Source organism: Panthera onca, chromosome B4, assembly GCF_046562875.1.
Source record: "Panthera onca isolate mPanOnc1 chromosome B4, mPanOnc1 haplotype 2, whole genome shotgun sequence".
Classification (NCBI taxonomy): Eukaryota; Metazoa; Chordata; class Mammalia; order Carnivora; family Felidae; genus Panthera; species Panthera onca.
This window is the reverse complement of record NC_138345.1, coordinates 54,363,838-54,388,011: the sequence shown is the minus strand read 5'-3', so window position 1 is coordinate 54,388,011 and position 24,174 is coordinate 54,363,838. Positions and strand designations below refer to the sequence as shown.

Genomic DNA, 24,174 nt, shown 5'->3' with positions numbered 1-24,174 from the left:
TGTCTAGTCAATGAATTAATGTGTCATAGCTCATGCTCATCATACACACCACAGAAACAACCCACATGTGAATTATTGCACAACAAATTCATGCTTTCTTGTGTATTACAGCTTAATTAGTCAGCTACATGAGGTAGATGAACCTAAATGGGATAATGTCATGTGATGTATAAAACAGGACAATATTGGGAGGTATTTGACACATTTTCTGCAGGGAAAGCAGGGTTGATTTGTCTACGATGTCTTTTGATATCTGTTTCTGTGATATTTGTTTTGTAACAGGTGACATGAGATATCTGAGCTGCATTGGTTGGTTGAGCATCATTGTTCAAGAAGTATTTATTGTTTATTTAGATATTATGAAGGGATAGGACATACCAGATGAAAGATGATGCAGCAGATTTGAAGCCTGAGACTTGGAACTTGGCAGCCTCAAATCAACTTGGGTTAATTCAGTTCTCCGAACCCTATCTGAACACTCTCAGTTCCCTGGCCTTGTTGCAGCTCTCTGACCCTGGAATCCTCTTCAGTTGCAGCTAAAATGCTGCATGAAGCACTTCGCAGAATTGGTCAAAAGCTGGTATGCAGACGTAAGCTGGAACAACCGGTGGCTGAGGATGACCCATCCAGAAGTCTGAGCATTCTGGATTTAGTGGCCCTGGGTGTGGGCCGCACAGTAGGTGTAGGTGTGTATGTCTTAGCTGGTGAGGTGATCAGCAATCAAGCAGGACCATCCATTGTGATCTGCTTCTTGGTAGCTGGCCTATCTACTGTGTTGGCTGGGCTGTGCTATGCAGAGATTAGTGCCCGTATTCCCCATTCTGGCTCTGCATATCTCTACACCTATGTCACTATAGGTGAATTCTGGGCCTTCGTCACTGGCTGGAACCTCATCCTTTCCTGTGTTGGTGGTATAGCCAGTGTGGTCCGAGCCTGGATCTTAGCTTTTGCTAGCCTGATTGGGATCCAGATCTTTCAGAAACTGCATGAGAGCATTGCACCATATGTTCCCCAGGTCTTTTCAGAATACCTAGACTTCTTTGTTGTGGGCCTTGTGTTGTTGCTCATTGGATTGCTGACTCTGTGGGTGGATGAAATTTTCCTGGTTAACAAAGTGCTCACATTGGTGAGCCTTTTGGTTCTTACTTTTGTCATCATCGCTGGCTTCATTAAGGGGGACCTGCACAACTGGAAGCTCACAGAAGAGGACTACGTAAAGGCTGGACTCAATGACACCTCAAGCTTGGGCCCTCTGGGCTCTGGAGGATTTGTGCCTTTCGGCTTTGAGGGGATTCTCCGTGGAGCAGCTACCTGTTTCTATGCATTTATAGGTTTCAGCAGTATTGTTACCAGGGTTGACAAAGCCAAGAATCCCTGGAGTTCCATACCCATGGGCATTATGATTTCACTGTTCATCTGCTTTTTGATATATTTTGGTGTTTCTGCAGCACTTACACTCATGGTGCCTTACTACAAGCTTCAACGTGGCAGCACCTTGCCTGAGGCCTTTCTTAATATTGGCTGGGCCCCTGCCTCCTATGTTGTAGCTTTTGGATTTATCTGTGGTTTTCCTGTCAGTATCTCAGGCTTTATGGTCCCCATACGTCAGGTGATATACAGGATGTCAGAGGATCACCTCCTGTTCCCTGTCCTTGCTAGGATCCAAACAGGCAAATACACCCCCATCGTGGCCACTGTGATCTTGAGCATTATTGCACCAATCATGGCCTTCTTCTTTAGACTCACTGATCTTGTGGACCTCTGGTCACTTACTTTCCTGATAGCTTACTCCCTGGTGGCTCTTTGTGTTCTCATCATCAGTTATCAGCCTGAGAGGAGGAATGGGGGAAATGAAGCAGAGATGTAGGAGGAGAATGGACCTGCAGCAGACAAGCTGACTCTACAAGGACTATTTTTTCCAGGCATCTACTCCCCAACTCCATTCTCTGGCCAGATTGTCCGTGTTTGCTCCTCACTGCTTGCTCTGCTTCTCATTCTTCTTTGCCTGGTGCTGGCCCGGTGGCCAGTTCTGCTTTCTGGAGACCCAGTGTGGATTTCGGTGGTTGTGCTGCTCCTGGTGCTCATCACTGGGATCACTGGGGTCATCTGGAGACAGCCACAGAGCCCCAGTCCTCTTCCCTTTAAGGTCCTTGCTCTCCCTCTCCTCCCACTACTGAGCATCTTCATGAATGTTTACCTTATGATGCAGGTGACAGCTGACGCCTGGATCTTATTTGGTATCTGGATGTTGATTGGTTTTGCCATCTACTTTGGCTATGGGCTCCAGGGCAGCCTGGTCACTAACCCCACTTAAGTTAGTTCCAAAACTATAAACCTTGAACTCAACAGTTCCAGTACATATTTGGTTTAACGTCATCACACTGAAATGCAGTCTTGTCCCCTGCACAATTATGTAGGGTACTCTTAGCACATGGAAATCTAGGTTTCCCATGGGATGTTGATGTGGGGGAACACTAATAGAGCTTGTAGTTATCGTGAAGGGTGTGTCTTTGCTCTTTCTCCTTTTTTTTTAATTGTGTACTTTTTATTTGTCTCTGTAGCTCTATACTGGATTTAAAAAAACGATTATTAAAATAAACTAAAAATTATTTTGCTTTCTTTGTGGTAATATCCAGTGGTGGAAATACTGGATCATTTGGCAGTTCCATTTTCTAATTTTTGAGGAACTCCCATACTGTTTTCCATAGTGGCTGCACCAATTTACATTCCCAACAAGAGTGCATGACAGTTCCTTTTTTTCTACATCTTCACCAATACTTGTTATTTTGTCTTTTCAATTTTAGCCATGGGGCAGGTGTAATGTGATATCTCATTGTAGTTCTAATTTACATTTCCCTGATGATGAGTGATGCTGAGCATGCTTTCATGTGTGCTTTGACTTCTGTTTTTAATTTTTTAATGTTTATTTTTTTTGAGAGAGAGAGAGAGAGAGAGAGAGAGAGAGAGAGTGAGCGAGCGAGCAGGGGAGGTGCAGAAATAGAGGGAGACACAGAATCTGAAGAAAGTTCCAGGCTCCAAGCTGTCAGCACAGAGCCCGACATGGGGCTCAAACTCACAAACTATGAGATCATGACCTGAGCCAAAGTCAGAAGCTTAACCGACTGAGCCACCCAGGCACCCCTCTTGACCTCCATTTTTAAAATGGATTATTTGTGTTTTGGTGTAGAGTTGTGTAAGTTCGTTATGTATTTAATATATTAACCCCTTATTACATATATCATTTGGAAATATCTTCTGTCATTTTGTAGGTTGTCTTTTCATTTTTGATGGTTTCCTTTGTTGTGCAAAAGCTTTTTAGTTACATGAATTTGAAAACATGTACACCTATGTTTATTGCAGTGTTACTTGACAATAGCCAGGATATGGAAACAACACAATGTCCATCAGTTGAATAGATAAAAAAGATGTGATACACACACACACACACACACACGGAATATTATTCAGCCATAAAAGTGAAATCTTGTCATTTGTAACAACATGGATGGACCTATAGGGTATTATGCTAAGTGAAATAAGTCAGCCTGATAAAGACAAATACCATATGATTTCATTCATATGTTGAACTTATGTCTTAAAACATAAAACAAATGAACAAACAAACAAAAAGAGACAAAAAAGCAACCTCCCCCAGACTCTTAAATACAAGGAACAGACTAGTGGTTGACAGAGAGGAGATGGGTGGGAGGATGGGTGAAATAAATAAAGGAACTAAGAGCACACTCATCTTCATGTGCAGAGAAATGTGTAGAATCATAGAAATATTATATAGTACACCCGAGAATAATAGAATGACACTGCATGTTAATTAATACTTCAAAAAATAATAAAGGGGAGACAAGAGGCCAGAAAGAGATGAAATACGGCCCCTGCCCTTAAGGAGCTCAAATTCTAATACAAAGGGTAAAGCCTAGCTGTAGCATAAGGTAGAAAGTGTTGTCCTAAGTAATATGCAAATAAAATGTCCTGGGAATTCAGAGTGGAGGATGATCATTCGTGGATGACACAGTAGTGAGGATTGATCCGTGAAATCAAAGTAGACTTTGTAGAGGAATGGCATTTGAATTGGCTCTCCCCAGGGACACATAGGATTTTTGCCACACATGGGAAGCAGGGAGAGATTGTAGGAAGAGAGAACAACTCTAGGAAAAGCATGGGAAAAGGAAGCAGTGTTCAGAGCACACTGAACATGTAGTGTAGCCTGAGTCTTGGCTGTAAGAGGGGGCAACAGAACATGCACAGGTGGATTGGAGCCAGGGCTTTCCTCTGACCACAAAGCACTTTGGCTTTAAACCTACTACCCATACTGAAAATCCCTGGGGCTGGTTCTTCTACTTGGCAATATCTGCATTCTTGGACTTGAAAGTTTCTCTACAATTGTCAGCTTTTGTCCACCTGCTCAGAAACACAGAGCTGAGAACCAAATGTCCTGGGTTCTGGTCTTGTTTCCACCACTAAGTAGCCATGTGACCTCGAGCAAGCTTCCCAGTTCCCTCAACACTCTGCTTATTTATCTGTAACATGAGAGGTCAGAACTGATCATTTCTAAAGTTTCATTTACTTAAATAATTCTAAGAGATCCTCTGGTTCTTGTGTCTTCTCATTCTCTGAACTAAGTCTCTACTGCATATGATTTGAACCAGCATTCTGCCCACTTTTCACTACAACCCATTCTTAGAGCTGTAGAGGTCTAATAAATCATACCCCATCTCTCCCTCTTATGTTTGGAAACTATTGATAGAGACAGATAATTAAACCTTCAGCTTTAGATCTGCAGCCTAATTGGTTTGCTAATACTGCATCCCTAAATAAGCTAGACTTACTCCTCATCACAGATAGTGCTGAGCACCCCCACCCTTCACCATAGGAGAGAGCCTGCATTTATTAGATTTTCTCATGTATGAACAGCTTGGAATGAAAGTGTCCTGTGGGCATGTTGTTTCTGGATAAAACACACACACACACACACACACACACACACCCCACCACCACCACCACCACCACCACCACCATCACCAACAACAACACAGACTGGATCATGTTATGGTCTAAGCTGGTTATTCTCAGTTGCTGTCTTTTCAACCCACTAAGCAAAGTCAAAGTGTGGGCGAGGGGAGGGGAGAGAAGCCAGGAATAGTACTCTGTTCAGGGGTGCTCAAACTTCAGCAGGTGTCACCTCACCTGGAGGGCTTGTGAAAACAGACATTGCTGGCCCTCACTCCTAGGGTTTACAATTCAGTAGATCCGGTGGGGCTTAGAACTTTTACTTCTAACAAGTTCCCAAGTGATGCTGATGCTTCTAATACAGGGACCACACACTGAAAAGCAAAGCTCCAGCCGAAGCCCCTCACATGTATGATGAAGTGTTGGAAATAAAGTCGCCCTTTGGACATTTACCTTTATTTAATCAAGATGTAGGTTAGTATTTCATCCTTAATACCTTCATAGTGGAGAAATCATGGTGAATCATTTCAAAATGTGTATGTTTATCAAATCACCACAATGTATACTTAGATATCTTATAATTTTATATGTCAATTATACCTCAATAAAGCTGAAATAAAAAAAATACCACAGTTATCTGGGTGTCTTTATTTTCTTCATTTTGTTGGTGATTTATATCTTAGGTAAGGAGTGTATCTTGTTCATTCCGAACATCCAACTGGGGGCCAGGCATATAAACAGCTTTTAATAAATTCATGTTCAATTGACTTGATCCTTACACTGTTCTTTGATACAGAAAATGCTCCTTCCTTTCAGGCTAGCACTGTGCTAACTGTTTAAAACTATCTTCAGTTTTAGAAGACTTCCTTAACAATCATCATTTCTCTCCATTCAGAACTCTCTCTCTCTCTCTCTCTCTCTCTCTATCTATCTCTATCTCTATCTCTATCTCTATCTCTGTCTCTATCTCTATCTCTATCATCATCTCTTCATCTCTATATCTATCATCTAGAACTGTGCCCAGGCACTTTTGGTTTTGCCTTTTTGTGACTATGCTTGAGTTCTGCTGACTGTCCTGTCTGTTCCATCACAGTGGAATCTTATTCAGGGAAGGAGGTTATTCTTCCCTTCTCCCAGGCCCAACAGTAAGATCAGTGCTGTTCATTCAAAGAAAAACTATTCCCATGGGATTGGGGAAGGGTCCTGAAGTAGTAAAATTGATAGAAGGCCCACCTGCTTTAACCTGACTCAAGGGAGTCCCTGCAGATGAACTGGCTCAAGAATTTCCCAAAGTCATCTTTCTTTCTTTTTAAAAAAAATTAATGTTTGTTTATTTATTTTATAATTTTTTTTTACTTTTCTTTTTTAAGAATTTTTTAATTTTTTAATTTTTTTTAAAGTTTACATCCAAATTAGTTAGCATATAGTGAAACAATGATTTCAGGAGTAGATTCCTTAATGCCCCTTACCCATTCAGCCCATCTCCCCTCCCACAACCCCTCCAACAACCCTCAGTTTGTTCTCCATATTTATGAGTCTCTTCTGTTTTGTCTCCCTCCTTGTTTTTTATATTATTTTTATTTCCCTTCCCTTATGTTCATCTGTTTTTATCTCTTAAAGTCCTCATATGAGTGAAGTCATATGATTTGTGTATTTCTCTGACTAATTTCACTTAGCATAATACCTTTCACTTCCATCCACGTAGATACAAATAGCAAGATTTCATTATTTTTGATTGCTGAGCAATACTCCATTTTATATATATATGTATACATATATATACATATATACAATATATGTATATATTATATATATATATGTATACATATATATACATATATACAATATATGTATATATTATATATATATATATATATATATATATATATATATACCACAACTTCTTTTCTTTTTTAATTTTTGTAACGTTCATTTATCTTTGACAGAGAGAGAGAGAGAGCATGAGCGGGGGAGAGGCAGAGAGAGAGGGAGACACAAAATCCCAAGCAGGCTCCAGGCTCTGAGCTGTCAGCACAGAGCCCAATGCGGGGCTCGAACTCACAGACTACGAGATCATGATCTGAGCCGAAGTCGGACACTCAACCGACTGAGCCACCCAAGCACCCCTATACCACAAATTCTTTATCCATTCATCCATCAATGGACATTTGGGCTCCTTCCATACTTTGGCTATTGTTGATAGTGCTGCTATAAACATGGGAGAGCATGTGTCCCTTTGAAACAGCACACCTGTATCCCGTGGATAAATGCCTAGTAGTGCAATTGCTAGGTCATAGAGTAGTTCTATTTTTCATTCTTTGAGGAACCTCCATACTGTTTTACAGAGTGGCTGCACCAGCTTGCATTCCCAAAACAATGCAAAAGAGATCCTCTTTCTCTGCATCCTCACCAACACCTGTTGTTGCCTGAGTGGTTAATGTTAGCCATTCTGACAGGTGTCAGGTGTTATCTCATTGTGGTTTTGATTTGTATTTCCCTGATGGTGAGTGATGTTGAGCATTTTTTTCATGTGTCAGTTGGCCATCTGGATGTCTTCCTTGAAGAAGTGTCTATTCATGTCTTCGCCCATTTCTTCACTGGATTATTTGTTTTATGGGTGTTGAGTTTGATCAGTTCTTTATAGACTTTGGATACTAACCCTTTATCTGATATGTCATTTGCAAATATCTTCTCCCATTCTGTCGGTTGCCTTTTAATTTTGCTGATTGTTTCCTTCGCTGTGCAGAGGATTTTTATTTTGATGAGGTCCCAGTAGTTCATTTTTGCTTTTGTTTACCTTGCTTCCGGAGACGTGTTGAGTAAGAAGTTGCTGCAGTCAAGATCAAAGAGGTTTTTGCCTGCTTTATTCTCGAGGATTTTGATGGTTTCCTGTCTTACATTGAGGTCTTTCATCCATTTTGAGTTTATTTTTGTGTATGGTGTAAGAAAGTGGTCCAGGTTCATTCTTCTGCATGTCGCTCTCCAGTTTTCCTAGCACCACGTGCTGAAGAGACTGTCTTTATTCCACTGGACATTCTTTCCTGCTTTGTCAAAGATTAGTTGGGCATAGCTTTGTGTGTCCATTTTGGGTTCTCTATTCTGTTCCCTTGATCTGAGTGTCTGTTCTTGTGCCAGTACCATACTGCCTTGATTACAACTTTGTAGTATAGCTTGAAGTCTGGGATTGTGATGCCTCCTGCTTTGGTTTTCTTTATAAGATTGCTTTGACTATTCGAGGTCTTGTTCCATACAAATTTTAGGATTATTTGTTCTAGATCTGTGAAGAATGCTGATGTTATTTTGATAGGGATTGCACTGAATATGTAAATTGCTTTGGGTAGTATTGGCATTTTAACAGTTTTTTTCTTTCTATCCAGGAACATGGAATCTTTTTCCACGTTGTTGTGTCTTCTTCAATTTCTTTCATAAGCTTTCTATAGTTTTCAGTGTATAGATTTTTCACCTCTTTGGTTAGATTTATTCCTAGATATTTTATGGTTTTTGGTGCAACTGTAAATGGGATTGATTCCTTGATTTCTCTTTCTGTCACTTCATTGTTGGTGTATAGGAATGCAACCGATTTCTATGCATTGATTTTATATCCTGAAACTTTGCTGAATTTATGAATCAATTCTAGCAGTTTTTTGGTGGATTGTTTTGTGTTTTCCACATAGAGTATTATGTCATCTGCAAAGAGTGAAAGTTTGACCTCCTCCTGGCCAATATGGATGCCTTTTGTTTCTTTGTGTTGTCTAATGGCTGAGGCTAAGGCTTCTAATGCTATGTTGAATAACAGTGGTGAGAGTGGACATCCCTGTCTTGTTGCTGACCTTAGGGGGAAAGTTCTCAGTTTTTCCCCATTGAGGATGATATTAGCATTGGGTCTTTCATATATGACTTTTATGATCTTGAGGAATGATCCATGTATCCCTACTTTCTTGAGGGTTTTATAAAGAAAATATGCTGTATTTTGTCAAATGATTTCTCTGCATCTATTGACAGGATCATGTGGTACTTGTCCTTTCTTTTATTGATATGATGTATCACATTGATTGTTTTGGGGACATTGAACCAGTCCTGGATCCCAGGTATAAATTCACTTGGTCATGTTGAATAATTTTTTTTTAAATTTATTGTTGGATCCAGTTGGCTAATATCTTGTTGAGGATTTTTGCATCCATGTTCATCAGGGAAATTGGTCTATAGTTCTCCTTTTAGGGGTCTTTGTCTGGTTTTGAAATCAAGGTAATGCTGGCTTCATAGCAAGAATTTGGAAGTTTTCCTTCCATTTCTATTTTTTGGAAAAAAAAAGCATTTTTTTGCATATTCTCCCCCCCCCCCCCCCCCCGCCATTTCCATCCTCTCTCCACAAGCAAAAATAGCTCCCTGCCCTCGGCGGCTTCTCTCCCCCACTTCACTTCTCCACGCCATGTACTTGCTGAGTGCTGTGGTTCAAGTTGTGAAGATTATTGTGTTAATCATCAAATCAGTTTGCTACATGTGCAGGCTGGTTTAGTGTTGACCTGGCTGTATTTCATTGATGTGAAACACAAAAAAACTTCCATGCAGTTCCACCATCTTGGCTTCTCCAAAATCTCAAAAAGTTCTAAAGCAAACACCTAAATATAACTACAGACCTTTGCAAAAACTTAATATGTAATTATTTACTTAAGCTGGCAATAAGATTCTACAGAAGGTCATAGTTGTTAGAAAAACTTAGTTCCTTTAACATTGAGAAGTTTTAGTTCTCTTAAGTAACCAAAGACCTGATAAAGATAAAACACAGAAACTGGTTTTCTGGGCAAGGAAAAGAAGAAAAAAAAAAACCCTTACTTTATAATTTTTTATACAGAGGAGACCAAAAGTCCAAATAAACTTTGTCCTCTAATGGAGAGAAGAGCAGAATTTCCATTTTATACAAGTGTGGGGCTAGTTGTGGTGGGCAGGGCATCCCCCAGGTAGGACTGAAGTGCCTGCCAGGTTTTCTCCTGGTCACCCTGTTCCTCTGTGAGCCCCCGCCCATCACTTTGCTGATGGAGAGATATTTCTTCAGCTCTCCTTTACACCTGACAGGGTCTGCCTACAGGAAGATGGTGGGGGGGGACATCAGGCAGAGGGCAGAAGGAGAGAGAAGGGGCAATGTCCTTCCTTTCATTGGGCTCTGAGCCCTGCTCTTCTCCCTAGATTCTGAAGGGTGGGAGAGGTGTGAAAGCAGATGTAGAAATGACTTGAAATGGGGCAAAATGGTTGGATGCAGTGGGTTGGAGAGATGGAGGTAATTGGAAAGTGGAGCTCACTTAGGAGTTGGGGTTTTCTGGGGGAGGTGAGCAAGGAGGGGAGGGAGGCAGGCTGGGTCAGGTGGAAGGTTGTAAAGGTGGGAGGGATATAGAAGGAGGTGGGCAGTGCAGAGGGTCAGAGGGATGGGAGGTGGGTAGGGCAGGGAGGTGGAGGAACCAGGATGGGACAATGCCAGATGGAAACTCAGAGATGGTCAGGGTGGCAGGTTGCTGGAAGGACTGGAGGAGGATCCCACTGGGAGGAGGAGAAAGCAGTACAGAAGCAGTCAGAGCCTGGGAGGATTGTAGAGAGTAAGCCTGTGTCATGGAAACAAGGATGTTTGTGGGTCCTTGGAGGATCCCAAGAAGGCGAGGGAAAGACCTCCAGAGACACTTCCCACTCAGACTGAGGCCTGACTCTGAATGGACTTGAGGAAACCACCTGAGCAGCAGAGGAAGGGGTGCAATTCCTGCTCCCTTTAGCCCAAGAAACCTGCAGGTATTGACCATCAGGGTGGGGGTGGGCTGGGCTGCTTCTCAGCTCTGAGCTCAGAATCCAGTGGGGTTTCTTTGGAGCAACTGTTTAGTATTCATGAGTTTAAGAAATCTCTCCCACATCTGCTTGTCACAGCTAGTCTTGTCATATAACTGTCCATAGTACTGTCCATGAAGAATGTTTCAGAATTGGAGTAATCAGAGAAGGTAATGATGACTTTCTACAGGAGGGCTCCATGCGGGATGATTAACCCTTCATGTCCATCTCATGCATCGGCCCAGCACTCCATTTGGAACATTTGAGCTTTTGTCAGTCACTTTAAAGGTTATTATGGAATGGGATCAGAAGTTTGAAACTCAAGAGGTCTCACTCAGTTCTAGTACTGAATGTTCACCCTGCTATGGCTTGTGAAATGATGTTTTTACTCTTTAGAGAATTATAGAGATATTTAATTTTTATAATAAAAGATTTACTAATGTCTAATAACTGCCAACATGTACAGATACACAACAATGCAGTATGCTGATTACAGAAACAATATGCAATCAAAGAGGAGTTTCAGTTGGATCCATAATGCTATAGTATCTAAAATATAGATCTGATAGCATGTTCATATTTTCAACTTTTAGGTGTATGGGTGTTACATTATTCTTTTCTCTTTTTTAAATTTACATAAAGAATCAATAAATCATTATGATGTTAAAAAATAAAATAAAGACGGGGTGCCTGGGTGGTTCAGTCAGTTGGCCGTCTGACTTCAGCTCAGGTCATAATCTCGCAGCTCATGGGTTCGAGCCCCACATCAGGCTCTGTGCTGACAGCTCAGAGCCTGGAGTCTGCATTCTGTGTCTCCCTCTCTCTCTGCACCCCCATCCCCTTCTCACACTCTGTCTCTCTCCCTCTCTCAAAAATAAACATTAAAAAATAAATAAAATAAAATAAAATAAAGTTTATTATGGAAAACGCAATCTGCAAATGAGCAAGAGACTGATGGAACAAGAGGAGTGGGGGCTGGTGTGGGAAAAGGGGAATGGGATAGAGCCTGCCAAGTTGAGATCAAGTTTCCCCAGGTGTGAGGACTTGGTGGTCTGACCCTGAAGGAGACTGGGTTTCTGTTTCATGGACACAAGACTGGAAGGGTGTTGGGGTGATGCTCACCACAGATGCTTGGGGATTGAAATGGGGTGGCTTTCACAGGTATACATAGTCCTGATGGACTGTCTTAATCTTCACACAATTATTAGGTATATTTTATTAATCCAACTTTACAGGTGATGAAATTGAGTCTCGGAGAGGCTATGTCAATGAGTCAAGATAACATAGCTTATTAAGAGGCAAATCTGGATTTGAACTCAGGTCTTTGACTCCTGAGCTCTTGCTCCTTCCATAACACCACTGGGCAGAAAGTTTTACTCTGTTATGTGTCTGCCTCAGCTTCAGGCCTGGAGATGGAGAGCAAGGTGGGTTGTGGTTGTTAAGTGCTCAAAAGTGTTTGTTGTATGAAGGAATGAATTACTTATTCAGGTTCACCTTCCATTGTGTGGTCCTAAGTTCTAGAGACTCTGTGTCAGGAAGGAGAATATAGCAAAGGAGTTCCAGTGTGGGCCAGGAAACTGGAAATGGGTTTCCTGTGGGTTTCCATCCTTTTCCTGGGCATTTCTAGATCTCTAGAATCTAGAGGACTGGGCACTGGCTCCTTACAAGAAAATAATAGAGTGGAGTATATGTGTGCACAGTATATTTGATAAGAGTATGACAGTGTGTAAGTGTGGGTGTGCATGCCTGTCTGTAAAGATAGGAGTTTGTGAGTATGTGTCTTTGTGTTGGAAACATGTGGGAATGTTTGTGATAAATGGGTGTGTATATGTGTGTATTTGAGGGTATGTGTCTGTGTGTATATATGAGTGTGAACATCTGGGTGTGTGTATCTGCATGTGTGCAGGTGCAAGTGTGCATATGTGTATGTGTGCAAGCTGTCGCAGGGGAGCTGAAGACTCATAGCTGAAGATGTCTTTGATGTGATTTGTGCAATCTTCTTGCAGGATTCAGGCTGTGGTATGGGGTGAGTTGGGAGGGCAGAGGAGGAAGGCTGTCTGTGCTTGGGGTGTGAGGGGATTGGGTAGTCTGAGCAATGGGTGCCTCTGTCCTGCCAGGTACAGAGGGATGGCATCAGGATTCCAGGTCTGTGGCTGGGTGGAGACTGGGTCCTGAGTCCTTCACTCAGGACTTGCACTGGAAGAACTCAGACGCCCTATTCTGACCAGGGAGGGCCATAAAGAGGTGGGGTCAGGATGGGAGTGTGGCCAGACAGTGGAGGGTTCAGGCCTACTCTCTCCCCCACCCACACCCCCAGGATTTGGGAATGACGTAACCAGGCTGCTATTCCTAACTCTAGGCCCCACCCATTCTTCCCAAGGGCCTTAGAGTTTCCAGAACTCTTTGTGTGCCACCTTCTGAGGCTGGGATGACCAAAATCACAGTGAAGACTTGTCCAGGTCCAAAACAAGTCCTTGTCTCTTGGAGGCACCTGGTAAGCCAAATATGCATTATTACTGAATTTCATACAAGCTAAGGCTTCAGACCACTTGTGCTGGGAAGTTCTTACAGAGTTTAAACTCAAATTTCTGGTTGTACGGGGCGCCTGGGTGGCGCAGTCGGTTAAGCGTCCGACTTCAGCCAGGTCACGATCTCACGGTCCGTGAGTTCGAGCCCCGCGTCAGGCTCTGGGCTGATGGCTCAGAGCCTGGAGCCTGTTTCCGATTCTGTGTCTCCCTCTCTCTCTGTCCCTCCCCCGTTCATGCTCTGTCTCTCTCTGTCCCAAAATAAATAAACGTTGAAAAAAAAAAAAATTTCTGGTTGTACTTTGTGCCCCATAATCCCAGGCTAAGTTGGTTAAGTTGGAGCCAATCACCTTCAGCCAAAAGTATAGAAGTAGTTTCTTCTGGATAGGGAAGTGGGTCAGAGTATATGGACACTAAGAGGATGTGGGGCTAAAGCTGGTGGATCACAGAACTCTCCTGGGCAGGATGGCCATGATCAACAGGGCAGATTCAGAGACAGGAGCTTAGAGATCAACAGTTTTTCCTGTTTCCCATGTTATTCCAAGCTGTGCCAGGGGAAGCAGCAGAAACAGAGGCTACGGTAGGAGGGACCAGATTAGAAAGGGAATGTGTTTCCCTGACTACAGCTTTGAGAAGCCTGTGGAAACACAGGATAAACAGCAAATTATGAAAGAAGAAATGTTCTTTTTGCAGCTCAGGAAGTAGGAAAAAAGGTGCCAGGACTGTGGGACTCTGAGGGGTGGAGGGGTGTATGTGCTGAGGGTGAGGGTGTGAACAGCACAGTGTTTGTGGTGTACATGTCTGTGCTCTGTGGTTAACAGTCTCACGTGCACCAGTAATGTACGTAAACATGAATCACATGGGGAAGGGCGCAGCTTTGACATGGTTTTTTTAAACCAAGAATTGTGATCTGGCTTCTCACAGGGGCCTGCAAAGTAAGCTTTTCTGTTAGGAGCAGCAGTCAGCACCAATGGGAAGACCCCTGGAGTGAGAATCAAGAAAATGTGGGTTCCAGTTCTGGCCCTAGTTATCAGCTGGGACCCTATGACGTGTCACTTCTCTGAGATGGGATGTCATCTGCTGTCCAAAAATAAAGGAAAAGCCACAAATTCCTTCTGTGCCAGCAGCCTCAGTGCTGGGGACCAGAAAAGGGAAGGGGACTGGGGTGGGTGATGGCATTTCAGGGGCCAAAAGGAATAAGGGATGCCAGTGAAAAGGGCTGCATGAGGGGTTTCCTGAATTCAGAAATTCATAGGTTCTTGCTGGAGCCACTGATTTCCCCAATCTGGGCAACCCAGCCCTATTTCAGCACCCAGCATGGAGGAATGGCTCTGCAGCCAGAGACGTTCTCTGCCGTCCTCTTGTGGCTGCTGAGTACTATGTAGGTCTGAGAAGGTTTTGCTCTAGCCCACAGGCATCTTCCCTTGCTCCCTGGTGGAAATTGCCTATATTAGGAAAAGGGACCTTTGGTCCTCTAACCTCATCTTTCCCCCCAACTCCCCTGGTTCCTGGAGGCACTCACAACCTCCTTAAGATTTAAGTCTGTCTGAGATTTATCTCTGTTTTCCATTTCCTGAGGTTTTAAGTTCTGTTTTCGGGGATGTGCAGTGGAGACAAAGGAATGAAATTAAGATACTGAGCCAAGAGAGCAACTTCTCTTCTCTGGGTTCCATCTATAACCTCATCTATAACATTAGCTTCCCAGGTAGTAGGAATTTTTGAAAACATTTAGGGGCTAATGACATTCCTGGAGAAAATGGGTTTGGAGCAGACCAGGGTTATGCCTCTAGGCTTCTGTGAAATTGTACCCAAGTTAGCAGGGAGATGGATTGCCAGAAGCCATGAGGCAAGAGACAGGGATGCTGGAGGGAGATGGCGTATTTGACAGATGCTGACAGGACTCCTTATCTGCTAGCTCTGGAGTCCCCTCCTACCCACCAGGCTGCCCTTGACTCCCCTTCTAGTATTCACTGCTCATTAGTGACTGTCTTTGGGGACACATCCAATGGGCCACATTGCATTGGATGGACAAGAGGGGTGAGTAGGGAAAAGGGGACACCAGGTAAGTGATGGAGAAGGAGGGGTTGAAATGACTGAAATTTGAGCTGATATCTGAGGATCACTCGGGAGCTTGGAAGACGTGGCAGGGGAATCTTTCCTGGGGGCAGATGCTGAGTTGCTGAAGAGGAGTAACTGGGGTGAGGGTAAGGGTGTGAAGAAATACTGAAAGATATTGAGTTCCACTTATTTTGGGAGACCTGATAAAAATTAGCCATGATTTTATTGAGAGCTTCCTATGTACAAGGAAGGATTATAGCTGCCATGAGAAGATAAAAGAGGGACACACATTTTCTATTCTCCTTTGAGTATTGAAGACCTGCCCATCTCCTCCATGGACTGGTTGTCCCATGTGTGCCTATCTGAGAGGTGCAAGGAGCACTTGGGGGATTTCACCCAAGATGCAGAGGGAAAACTCCCAGGTTTTCTGTCCTGCACTCCCCACCCCTTTCTGGCAAAGCACCTCCAGTGGGCCTTCTGCCTCTCCTCACTCCTCTTCTCACAGAATTCTCCAGACTCATAGATACCTGGATGAGGGGGGACATTGACTGCCCTTCCAGAATTTCCAGTGACTCCTGGTTGACAAACTAGGGAGGGGATAGGGTCAAGCCTCAGTGCCTGAGTAGCCAGTATAACAGACAGGAAGGCAACTCGCATCTGGAGTTGTGGAGAATGTTAGGGGTGGAACAGAATGTTCCAGTGGAAACCTGAGTTTCATCCTAATCTGCCAGCCATCCATCTTCCTCATAAAAGGCTGCCTGCTGAATCCCCTTTATGTCCTCTGTGCCAGCCCACCCCATGAACCACAGGACAGCATGTGGGAGGCAGAAGGGGGGAGATGGACACAAGGACAGGGACAGAAAGGCTCAATAAATTCAAGCCAAGACTAACAGGAGACAAACAGTCCACAGTGTAATGGAGAGACAAGGAGACATACCCAGAGATGGGAGGGAGGGAAGAGGGGATCATCCAGAGAGCAGAGAGAAAGGTCCAAGACAGACACAGAGAGACACCCAGAGGTCAGAGATAGTAGAGATAAACATGGATGCAGAGAAGTGAGTTGGAATCAGGCTCAGAGGGTTTGAAAGCCATGGATCCAGAGCCAAACAGATACATGGGCATAGGGCCAGGGCAGAGCAGATAGCCTAAAGAAGTGCACACAGAGAGGGAGGAGAGGGAGACAGAGAAGGGAAAGGAGGAGGTGGGGGCCAGAGAGGAAGGCAGTGAGAAGGGGCAGGTAGAGGTTGCAGAGGTTGGGATGCAGACTCTGCTTCAAGGGTTCTACTTCTCTCTCAGGATCTGGGAGTCCAGTGTGATGAGAGCCTCATGTGTGTGTGTGTGTGTGTGTGTGTGTGTGTGTGTACGCACTTGCACACACACACACACACACACACACACCCTCTGTCTTCACTCCTTCCCAAATCCTATGCCTCTCCCCTGTGCTCTTTGAGACTTATTCCTGCTTCCCCCTCTCTGAGCACTGCCTCTCACCCTGGGTTCCTCTACCTGCCTCAGTCCCACATCACTTCCACATGGTCTCTCCTTCACTCAGGCTTTTCATACTTTTGCCTGGACTTTATATTTCTCCCCCATTCTGCTGCTATCACTCCCTCCCTGGCACCCTAGACTCTGTAGGCTGGTTCCTCCAAGTCACCTCTGCCTTGGTCTCCCCCTGCAGGTCCTCCTTCCACCCTTCTGCACTCTGCCTGAGGCTGATGTTGCCTCCCAGTCTCAGTCCCAGTCCTAGCTGTGTTTCTGCCCTGATTCTTTATCAGATTCTCTCTTTTCTTGCTCAGTTTCAGGTGTGGTTGCTGGCCTTTGCCCCCACCCTCTTCCGTGGGGGCTCTTCTGGACCTGCCAGAGCTCCAATTCAACCTATTTCCTCCTCTCCTTCCTGTTGTGAAGCTTCAGGTGTTGCCTTCTGGCTCCCAGTCTCTGCCAGGACTTCCCTGGTTGTGAAGCAAGAGGTCTTGGGCTGAGTTGGAATACCAGCCATGTTGTTCCCCATGTAGCCTCTTCACCTGGACTTACTCACCTGTAAAATGTGGGAAATAATATAGGAGCTTCAGGATATAATGCATGGTAATGTAGTGAGAATTAGCGCTGTGGTAAGGAATACAACAAACTCAGAGACTAAAGAGATGGTGGAGTATGTCTCGTCCCTGAAACACACCTAGTTCAGCATGAAACCATTTTATTTATTTTTTATGTTTATTTATTTATTTTGAGAGAGAGAAAAAGATAGAGAGTGAGCAGGGGAGGGGTAGAGAAAAAGGGAGACAGAGAATCTCAAGCAGCCTCCTCCCTGTGTAGGCACAGAGGCCAATGAGGGGCTCAAACCCATGAACTGTGAGATCATGACCTGAGCCAAAATCAAGTCAGATGCTTAACTGACTGAGCCACCCAGGTGCCCCTCAAACCATTATAAACACCTAGGAAATTGACCTGAGAAATAATGCAAAATCTGCATAATTTGAGCCAGAGAACACGACAGCTTTGTGGTGTGGAGAGGTGAATTGAGGGAGAGAAAAGCTACAGAGCTGCCAAGTGTAGGAAGCCATTTTCACAGAGGACAGAGAGAGAAAGAGAAGGGGGGAAAGTGAGGCGCATTGGGATCATGCAAGCAAAGCACTATCCCTGAAAGAGGCTAGACAGAAAGAGTGAAAACACTTGCAGGGAACTGGAAGTTCCCCAAACCATTGTTCCCCAAAACCATTGTTAGGGAGAATGGAAAGGGTTTCATTACTGCCAGCATTCTATAAACAGTGGAGCACAGAGTCTGAAGTTTCAGAGCTCAGTGCCTGGCTATGCTCTGGTGAGGAAGGAAAGCGAATCCTCAGGAGCAGGCAGCTTGGTATGAGTGGTCTGTGTGCCACATGGGGAGAAGTGGTTCCCCTGCTTGGACTGCATTTGGTAGAGGCCATACAGCTTCCCTGTGGACAAAAGTCACAGAAGACCCCAGAGAGCTGCCACGTTTACTGCTATAGTGAAAAGATACCAGCTGAGTGCAGCAAAGCCTGGCACCAGGTGTGTGTTGTGATTTACCATAAACTCTGAGCCTTTGCCACTGCACAATTGGGTGACTGTTTTCTGGGACAAGCTGGTACCAGGACATTGCTCAGCAAGATACACAATGGAATATTACTCAGCGATCAAAAACAATGAAATCTTGCCTTTTGCAACAACGTGTATGGAAGTAGAATGTATTATGCTAAGGGAAATAAGTCAGGCAGAGAAAGACAAATAAGGGTAATGAGATGGCACCTTCTTTTGGTCACCATTCAGGGTCTTGACAGCCCTAGTTTTGATTACTTAGAGTAGGAAGCTCTCTAGACAGGGACTATATATATATATATATATATATATATATATATATATATCCAGCACAATGCTCAATGTATATTCAGTTAAAATATGCTACAAACTCTGAATGACTATCTCAGAAAGTCCTTTATGGTGAAGCCTAAGCCATATCTCTTTTAATTTTATTCCTGGAGTGATGGGAAACATGGGTGAGAGGGCAGGATGGATGGTGATAATAGAGGAACCTAGTAGGAGATTCTGGAACAGGCAGCTTTAGAGAGTGCTTCCATCCTTTTTAAAGAGCTGCTTAGAGGACTCTTCAGCTGGATCTGGGAGTGGCCTCCAAATGACATAGACTGGACTCCACATGGCTTCCCTCACTCTCCTCCTGCCAACCAGGACCTCCTCCAAACCCAGGACCCTGGGAAGTTTGTTTCCTTTTAAATTCCATCTTGCCTCCAAAAAGTCTCCAACAAAGTCCCACTTAAGCTCTTAGTCCACCAAGTCACTCATGTAGGGTCCCACTAGTCTTCCATCGCCCTCCTCCAGCTTTCCTCTAGATTTTGCCTAATCTACTTCCTTCACTCTTTACCATTCCCTTGTGACCGCCTCCTGAGGGCCCTGCCTCCTGAGGACCCCGCCTCTCGAGGGCCCTGCCTCTCATGGGCTCCACCTCCAGAAGGCCCTGCCTTGGGACGGCCCCAACTCCCTGTGGGCCCAGCTAAGCTCCACTCCTGGTCCTGACTCTGCTTGGGTAAACTTCCCTCTCCCTAGGTTTTACTTACCCTTTCTTTCAGGTCTTCCTCCTCTGGGGTAGGAAAAGCACCTGGTAAGTGATTTCTCCTATTTACAGAGTTTGGCAAGAAAATGCAGACAGAGCCAGAGAGCAAGAAGGCTGGCCTGGAGTTCCACCGACTGTGGACTCGGGCTTTAGAGCAGAGGATATTTCATAGCGCCAGAACCAGACTCTGGATGGGGGAGAGGGCCGTGCAGATCAGAGACCTTGAGAGTATGGGAATGGCAAGTAGGTTTGCTGGGGTCAGAGTGGTTTAGAGGCCTGCACTCTCTTCTCCTCCAGACCAGAAACCTTCTCAGCTCTGCTGAGGAAAATATTAATTAGGGGAGGTTATTCCTTTGACCTTCTCTGGCATCCTTCCTACTTCTTTGCCCTGTCCTCCTCCCTTGCCTTTCCTTTCTGACCTGGTACCAAGCTTGTTTTATCCATCTTTGTCTTTCCCACAGCGCCCAGCACATTGTATTCTTAGACCTTTTCTTTGAATTAATGAATATTTTTCCACCTGGCTTTGCTGCTTCCTTCGTGTTTTGCCATGCTTTCTCACTGGAAATTTTAAGTCTCTGTATCATATCCTCTTAGGGTGGACATTGTTGTGGACTTTGCAGAGTAGTAGGTCAGCTGTATAAAGTGGTCCACCACCATGACAGAGGATTTGAGGGACTTCTTCCTCCATGCTCAAGGAGCTAGATATCTATTTTTACAACTGCTGAATGTCTCTCCCTGCCTTTCTTATCTAATTTTCAAAAGTTGTGGTGGGGATTGATTATAGGCAAGCTCAGGCTGTAGCAGGCAATTTTACCAAGTTCTCTTGGGGTTTGGCTCCCTATTGGTCTTAAAACACTGGGTCTCCTAAAGGCAGTTTGCCGTTATCCCAAAGTATATTTGCAACTGTTTAATTTTATTTATTTATTTATTTATTTATTTATTTATTTTTATTTATTTTTTTATTTTTTAATATATGAAATTTACTGTCAAATTGGTTTCCATACAACACCCAGTGCTCATCCCAAAAGGTGCCCTCCTCAATACCCATCACCCACCCTGCCCTCCCTCCCACCCCCCATCAACCCTCAGTTTGTTCTCAGTTTTTAACAGTCTCTTATGCTTTGGCTCTCTCCCACTCTAACCTCTTTTTTTTTTTTTCTTCCCCTCCCCCATGGGTTTCTGTTATGTTTCTCAGGATCCACATAAGAGTGAAACCATATGGTATCTGTCTTTCTCTGTATGGCTTATTTCACTTAGCATCACACTCTCCAGTTCCATCCATGTTGCTACAAAAGGCCATATTTCATTTTTTCTCATGCAACTGTTTAATTTTAAAAGCAATTGGAATATTAAATTGTTCTCCACCCTCCTCTTGACTTCCATGTACATGTAGACAGTGCCCAAACACCAGAAGCCTAGATAACACTTATCCAAGCACAGCACCTGTTTTATTGATTATATGTGGCAAGTGTTTATTTCTAGGTTGTCTTTCTCTTACCCTCTGGCAATTCTTGGGCAGCTTCTGTCCATTATCAACTGAGACATATTATGTGCTTCCAGAAGGCAGATTCATTTTAACCTTAGTTTAGCAAAATCATGTGGAAAGTCCATTTTTCTTCAACAAGTATATTCCAAATTAATCAAAATAGTTTTTCAATTATATTCTTTTGGTTTATTCTCATCCCTTTTTTATTTTATTACTGCAGAAATCACAAAGCAGAGTGGGGATTAGAAAGAATAAGGAAAAATAGATAGAGTGTCCCTTGAAAAGTGGTGGCAGAAGTTATTTGTTGTAGATTATAATGCCTGAGCTGGGGTGAGACAGATGGGTCTTGATGGAGAAATCATATTGACCATTATTTGGATAAGAACACAGCACTTTGAGTCATGATACAACTTTCACATGACTCAGATAATCTGGTGACATTCCTAAAACAAAACAAAGCCAAACAAATTAATATTACAAGGGAGATATTGAAGATGTACAGCAGGGCTATGAGGGGAAACAAGCACAGTCTTGTGAGAGAGGATAGAGAGAAAGAGACAGTTGAGTCCTTACATGGGAGGACAGAAGGACACATTTAAAGATATGAAAGAAGATAACCAGAGAGATAGTTGGCTTTCCAAAACCACCTTGTGTGCAGTATATTATTGAGAGTGTATATTGTGAAGAGGGACACAGAAGAAAGAACCAGTGGTTCTGACCACTCAAAATGACTAGTCTAAAAGTGGAGACAAGAGTATAGTGATAGATGGGATTATTAGATGGATTTCTAGAATCTGTGCCTTCAAGGAAAGGAAGGGCTTGGGAGAAAAAACAAAGTATTCAACAAAGCTTCTTGGAAAAAGTGGTTTTTGATCAGTGCTCACTGTAGTTAAAGGCCATCCTACATTAAGTTGTTTGGAAAATAAGGTAGACAGCCAGATGGATTTCCTTCTACTGGTTTCTCCTGAGAACTTTTATTAGGTGTTCTGTGTTGACAGGATTTGGGGCTGAGAAAAGGGAATGGAGAAGCATAGGGGGAAGAAGAGAAGAAGTTGATTTTCACTCCTGACATCAATGTATCACATCCCTTTCTAATCCCTTAACTGCATGTGCAGACTGGCATTCCCCAGATCTCTTTCTTATTCTTGTATGGAAATTCTAATTCTGATTCTTCCTGGTAGTGCATCTAATTTCTGAAGACCTTTAGAAGCAGAAGCTCAAGCTTTCTGATTTGTCAAGTTGATTATCTTGTTTTGGTGTTTTTGAAATATTAAGAATTTCAAAAATGGATTATGATTGAAATTAAACCTGTAAATATGTCAAATCATGAATGCGGAATGTTGCTTTTAACTTTGTCTTCTCTGCAGTTATCCCAAAATGACTATGAAAAGGTGCCTTTTCACAACCATCCTAGAATGATACTAGAAAATATGGAGTCTACACAACCTCTACAAAAGTTATGGCTCTCTGATTGTATACCCAAATAATGGTTAAATGATGCTAATGTAGTGTGTGCATGTACCAGGGACTCCATTGTCATTGTGGGAAGGAAGCAGACATGTTTTGTTCTACATCTACATAGATTTGGGTCTATATTTGGCTGGATGTGTTTGATCTACATAGAGTTTGTTTGGATCATGTTAGTTTGCATCAGGATGGGTTTTCACTGACTCAGAATTCAGCTTCTGCCAGACTGGAATGGTATTTGAGAGGTGTAGGCCTGGAGGTGCTAGGGTAGGTAGGTGAGTAGGTGGAGGTGGATGTGTTTCCTCCTGGTCTAATGAGTTTGGGGGTTGCCATGCCTTCAAGCTGAAGTCTTGGTTGCACCTGGTAATATTTACTTGCATAATAAGGGTTTCAAGCCTTATGAGAAAAAATGAAGCAGATTCTACCCTAAGGAATTTTTATTTTAGAAAGGGAGACAAAGGCTGCTTTCAAGTAACATGCAAAGTATACCACAAAGTGAGATTCCAGTTGGGAGGATGTCTGGTAAGTGATCCATTTGGTGAGGTTGTTCTCAGAAGACTCCTGGGAGATTAGTTCGGATATTTATTTTCCTTAGTAAGAGCTGAATTTGGTTACTTCAGCTTTCTTTCCAACTTTTCAGGGAAGCTACCTGACCTTTACTTCTCTATCCCCAGAGGAGAAGAAACACATTTATTACTATTGCAATGGGTTCTCCTTTCCTTTTCTGCACAGACCAAGAATGAGAATAATTATTTTTATATTATTCTTATATTTTAGTATCTAGATCTTTACTAATATCTGTAGCAAATATTTATCTGGATCTGTTTAGTTAGGCAAAATGGATTTACTATTTCAAGATGTGATGAAGTTTGTTTTGTGTTTTTGGTGGGGGGGCATGGAAGGAAGGCCTAAAAGAGGGTCTATTTATTAGAGTAAGTCCAAGGCTGACAATGTAGCTTGAACTGATGTTTTCCTGGGAAACAGATATACACAAGGCCAAGATGGGGGTAATTCCCCTCTCTTCCTTGCAGCATTCTCAGGTTGATTCATGGTGCACAGAACATACTCAGTAGTCTTGCTAACACTGGAAAATGAGGTCCTTACTACTCTTACCTTCCATCAACTAGGAAGCCATCTGGGATCTTGACATACTCTTGCTGTGACTGAGGAATACCCTTCCCGGTTCACAGTTTATGTATCTTTCACTTATTTTGGCAGGGTGTAGGTCTTCACGAAATGCCCTTGGTTGTAAGTTCCCAGACAGGGGGATTCTGTATTTGCCACCATTGTTCTTGCACTGTGTGTAACTGAATGCATTATGATTTTGGCATAATAGTGGTGGTGTTGATAATTTATGGGGAAGAAAAATGTTGATTTTGCTACAGTTCTTTTGCACAAAGAATCAGTGTGGTGCCTAAATTTTCTAACTTGGAATTTTCCCTTGTATTCATTTATGCTTAGTTGAAATCTTATCTTTAAAAGATTGAATCCAGTCCTTCTCAATTAGAAATTTTATGTGGCTTCTACTTGAGGAACAATCAAATTTCTCACTCAGACCCAGCTCAAAGTACATTGAATCCATTTGTGTAGTTATTTATAGACAGTACAGGAAAAATGGTAGCAAATAGAGAAAATTCTTTTCTCCAGGAACTTAGAATCTAAAGGAATTTCAGAGATACATTCCTAAAATCCTGAAACAGGTGAAATCATGTTCTACACACCATTCAATCATTTGAGCATTGTACATTCCTCCTTTCTTCAGGCTAGCCTTAAATGCAATT

The 24,174-nt window shown here is 43.1% G+C and overlaps 1 long non-coding RNA gene and 1 pseudogene across 5 annotated transcripts in view; both read left to right on the top strand.

Annotated features, from left to right (window-relative positions):
• LOC145715613 (uncharacterized) overlaps positions 1–24,174 on the top strand; it is a 338,798-nt gene that overhangs the window by 187,736 nt on the left and 126,888 nt on the right. The window lies entirely within an intron of this gene.
• LOC132694626 (cationic amino acid transporter 3 pseudogene) overlaps positions 1–24,174 on the top strand; it is a 156,495-nt pseudogene that overhangs the window by 80,567 nt on the left and 51,754 nt on the right. For 2 of the 4 annotated variants that reach the window (XR_014137929.1, XR_014137928.1), the window contains one exon: positions 1,175–1,331. The exons of 1 other annotated variant lie outside the window; for it this stretch is intronic. The product of XR_014137929.1 is annotated as a cationic amino acid transporter 3 pseudogene, transcript variant X3 (transcript). Of the gene's footprint in view, positions 1–282; positions 1,332–24,174 lie in introns of all 4 variants that reach the window. One more of the 4 variants, XR_014137927.1, reaches the window with a different exon arrangement.